At 41.3% G+C, this 4,376-nt stretch overlaps 1 pseudogene; it reads right to left on the bottom strand.

Annotated features, from left to right (window-relative positions):
- Nucleotides 1-3,239: 3,239 nt before the first annotated feature.
- On the bottom strand, nucleotides 3,240-3,548 carry LOC118991353 (28S ribosomal protein S36, mitochondrial-like; annotated as a pseudogene).
- Nucleotides 3,549-4,376: the final 828 nt, after the last annotated feature.

Consider the following 4,376-nt stretch of genomic DNA (forward strand, 5'->3'; position numbering starts at 1 on the left):
GGGGGAGGGCTTCTTCTCCCATGATAGGGCTGCCAAAGATGAGGTAATTGTCTTTTCTGAATCCTTTGCAGGTCAGGTGTGAGCATGTGACCGAGACGAGGCCAATCAGATGCACGCATGTGAGACCTGGAACTGGGAGTCAGGAGTGGCAGGAGCCCCACTGGGTTTCTAGGGCCCTGGTGATGGTGGCCTTGGTGCCCCGGCCAGCAGGGCTCGGGGCTGGGCTGCAGTGCCCTCCATTCAGTGCTTTCTTACTTTTGCATAATTCAATGTAATTTTTATTCTTCTCCCCACCCATCTTTTTTTAGGGTAATATCTGAAAGTGATATTTAGCGTTACGAAAACACAGGATGAACCATAGAGGGACATGCCGCAGATGGTCCGACCGTCCTAATTCAATGACTACTCCCACCTCCTTCCTCTTTTTCGTGTGTGTTTGTACAGCTCTGTGCATGGACTTAATGCAGACTATTCTTTGTGCTGCTGAAAGCATTTTAAATGAGTACTATAGGACTAACATTTTCTTCTTGTGATTTTATACAATATTAAAATTTTATTTGAAAGGTTTGTGCTATTAAAAAATTAAGACCTGTAGAAGTGTTGAAATAACAGTACGGTGGGCACCCATATACTCCCCTCTAGATCAATTGCTAACATTTTGCTGAATTTGCTTTCTTTCTCTCTCATGTACCCGTATGTTTCCCCTGTTGAATTATTTGAAAATAAGTTGCAGAAATTATGGTGTTTCACCTCTGAATAGTTCAGATTGCATTTTCCTCAGTAAAAGGACTTTCTCCTACATAATTATAATACCATTATCATAGTTAAGAATAACAGTAATTTTATAATATCATCTAAAATCTAGTCTATATTCAACATTCCCCAGTGGTCCCAAGAATCATCTCCTGTAGCTGGGTTTTGCAAAGCGGACTCTTATTTAAATTCTAGGAAGCTTAAATAATGTCAGTGTTGGGGGCGGGGTGGGTGAAGCATGCAGTTCTCTGAGGGGGAAGTCTTTGAGACGGGTTCATGTGCCCGGATCTTAGTCAGTCCCTTTTCACTTCTTGTTGCCTTCTTGGGTGAGGCACTGACCACAGACCCCTGGCACTTGGATTTCCAACTGAGGGGTCTGTTGATAGCGCCCCCTTGTGGGGCAGGGCAGATAATCCCCAGTGGCGAAACGCTCTCCTCCTCTTTCATGTCATCTTGAAAGCCCAAAGCCCTGATCTGTCTCTTTGTGATTATTTTCATCTGGCTCAAGCCCCTTCAAGGTTCAGGCTTTTGAAACTTGAAAGTCTTTTCTCTGCTTTCATGGTCTGACCGTGGCCTGACCCCTTAAACAGAGAGTAGTCTTGGGAGAACAGGACATAAGTTCATATTTGCTGATATTATCCTTGCTTCGTCGTCGTGTGCAGAAATTAGCATGTATATTTAGCTGTTAGGCCCCAGGACGGCCATACTGATTGTTAAACCATTAAAATTCCTCTGACCTAGACCACTAATCCTATCATCCGAAAAGACAACTTTTGCCGGTGTATGTTTTCTTCATCTTTCTCATATATATTTTTAGATGTTTATGAATATCATGAATGCAGCGGCAAATTAGTACCGCACAGTGATAAAAAGCCACTGTCCTGAGCCTCCTGTGCCCCAGACAGCGTCAGCCTCTTTTGCAGGACGACGCTCCAGACCTCCGGCGGCCAATGGGCGACTGCCGAGCCGAGCAGGTGGCACTGGGGATCTGTGACTCCATCCTGCTGGGTCCGGGCCAAGACTGCCAGCCTGCTGAACGTTTGGAATAGCCCCACCGAGCACGTGTAAATTGGGTCATATCACCCTCCTGCTTAAAACCCTTCCTTGGCTCCCCGTTTCACTCAGAATTTAAGCGCCAACTGTTTTAGAGACACTAAGGTTTGGCTCAGCATATGGCTGGATTTAGGGACAAGGGGGAGAGAGGAGGGAAAACGATGTGAGATCCAGGATGCGGATTTGGAGGTAGGTGAATATGGGGAAGAGGTACAGAAAACGGGACAGATTTTAAAATACTTTTTAAAAGTAAAAGCAATATGACAAGATTTTTGAACCCGGTAGATGGAGTGAAATTCTCTAATCCCTATCACCACAAGTAACCCACTTTTATCTAAGGTATAAAAATATGTTTTTATCAAAATGTTCATTTGTATAATATACGGAGTTCATTCTGCAAATTTTCTACACAGTATATGATGTACATTTTCCCCAACCAATTCATTAATATTTTCAACATCATTCTTTTTTTTTAAGGTATGGAAGAAAATTTATTGAGCTCTGTGAGACTACTTTCACAGTAATATACACTCTTCACACAGGGAGACATTTTTAGAGTTTCATAAATTACCTTAAAATAAATATTTAGGTTGATTTTATGAAGCTTTCGGACATTCGGTTTGAGACAGTTAATGGTTACCAGGATTCACACACATTATTACAATCAAAACAGCAACATAAACCAAAGAACAACACTTTCTTAACATTCCTAAAAATATAAGAAACTGCAATTTTTGGTCAAACATTTATACCTATGCTATATTTATTTTGATCTCTGACTTTATACTGTCATTTTCCCCCTAAAAATAGTTGACAAATAATCTTTTGTGTTAACTCCCCAGTCTTCATACCACAAAGTCATGGGTTCAACTTTGGCTGTATTTTTATTTTTCAGAGTAGGATGTGCTTCTTAAGCCAGTTATCCTCCAGTAACTTTGTGAATGAAAAAAAAAAGAGTAAGAGAATTAAGAATAAATAAGGGAGCCATTATTTCACTGTTCTTCAGCCAATTTCAGGAAAATCACTTCCAAAAAGCAGCAATTCTGCCTGACAAGTTCATGTCTAAGCATAAATGGAAAGAAAAGTAAAATTATGGGAAACCTCTGATGGTTTACTAGACGTCGTGGGCTTTTCATGGTTCAGCACTGGTAACACTGGACGATTAAGAGCAAAGGAATAGGCTTGCACTTTTAAATGTGTACTTTAATAAGCATAAAGTTTAGGAACAATTAGGTAAGCTTGTGGAGGAGCTGACCGAGATACCTAAATTATGAGACGTAAGTTTCCATCTAAATTTTCTATGTAGTTTTTGTTTGCTTACAGAATATTTATTAAGGTTGTTTAGTGTACACTTTCTCACTCATTGATTTGGAAGCCCTTCGCTGTCAAGACTGTTCTTTTGTCTGGTGACAGACGGTAGCCAGTGCCACTGATTATTCTGGACCTCCACGTTGGATAAATTCGATTTCTTCTTGAGACATAGGTTTCCTTCTATATCTCTGAGGTCACGTGTTTATTGTTTCTGCAGTGTCTGGTGGACTCCGATGCATCAGCCAATCTGGCAGTTTATTTCCCTTAAAATGCTGTGAAATTGAAGAGTGAGATGGCAGTCCTGCTGATCCCAAAACTTCTGATACGTTGGGTTTCCGATGGTCTCTACTGCTAGGAAGCCTTGTTAATGGAGCACGTGGCTGGGCTACAGGAGCGACCCTGCTCGCAGACGCCATCTTACCGCCCATCATGACCTCTGAGAAGGGCTACAACCTTGTTCTCATTGGCTGCATAGTATCCCACTGGGTAGGTGTATTAAGATTCATTTAGCCCTGGCTGGTGTAGCTCAGTGGATTGAGCACAGGCCTGCGAACCAATTGGTCATGGTTCGATTCCCAGTCAGGGCACATGCCTGGGTTGCAGGCCAGTTCCCAGCAGGGGACCCCCAAGAGGCAACCATACATTGATATTTCTCTCCTTCTCTTCTTCTCTCCTTCCCTTCCCCTCTAAAGACAAATAAGTAAAATCTTAAAAAAAAAAAGATTCATTTAGCCAGCTCACTATGGATGGGAAATTGTGTTGTTTTCCAGTTTTGGGGGTTTTGTTTGTTGTCGTTATCAATAAAGACATTTTCGTATATCTTTGGATTTCTGTGCCAGTGAATTTATAGGGTAAAACTTTCAGGGTAGAATTGCTGAGTCAAAGTTAAAACACATTTAAATTTTTAATCAGTTCTTCTAAATTGCCAGATAACCAGGTTTTTAGGAGAGGTTATTGACTTCTTCTCTGGTCAAGTTAAGGTCAGGGTGCCAAAGGACAGAGGTCACTCTGAATGCCCCTTCTCTCCCCGAATCAATTAGTAACACAGGTTAGGACTGTGAAGAAAAGCTACCACCAGAGATGTGTCAAAAGCAGAGCTGTGAGAAGTCTAAGCCTTCATAATGATTTAGGATGATCAATTATGCCTCTAATTGAAATAAAGATATACAACATACATTAATTATAAAAAGTTCCCTATGTATTGTGAAAGTATATATACAGCACATTAAAAACACAATTCTGGTCCCTGGCTGGTGTAG

The sequence above is a fragment of the Sturnira hondurensis genome, unplaced genomic scaffold, assembly GCF_014824575.4.
Source record: "Sturnira hondurensis isolate 20B ecotype Veracruz unplaced genomic scaffold, ASM1482457v3 Scaffold0007406, whole genome shotgun sequence".
Taxonomy (NCBI): domain Eukaryota; kingdom Metazoa; phylum Chordata; class Mammalia; order Chiroptera; family Phyllostomidae; genus Sturnira; species Sturnira hondurensis.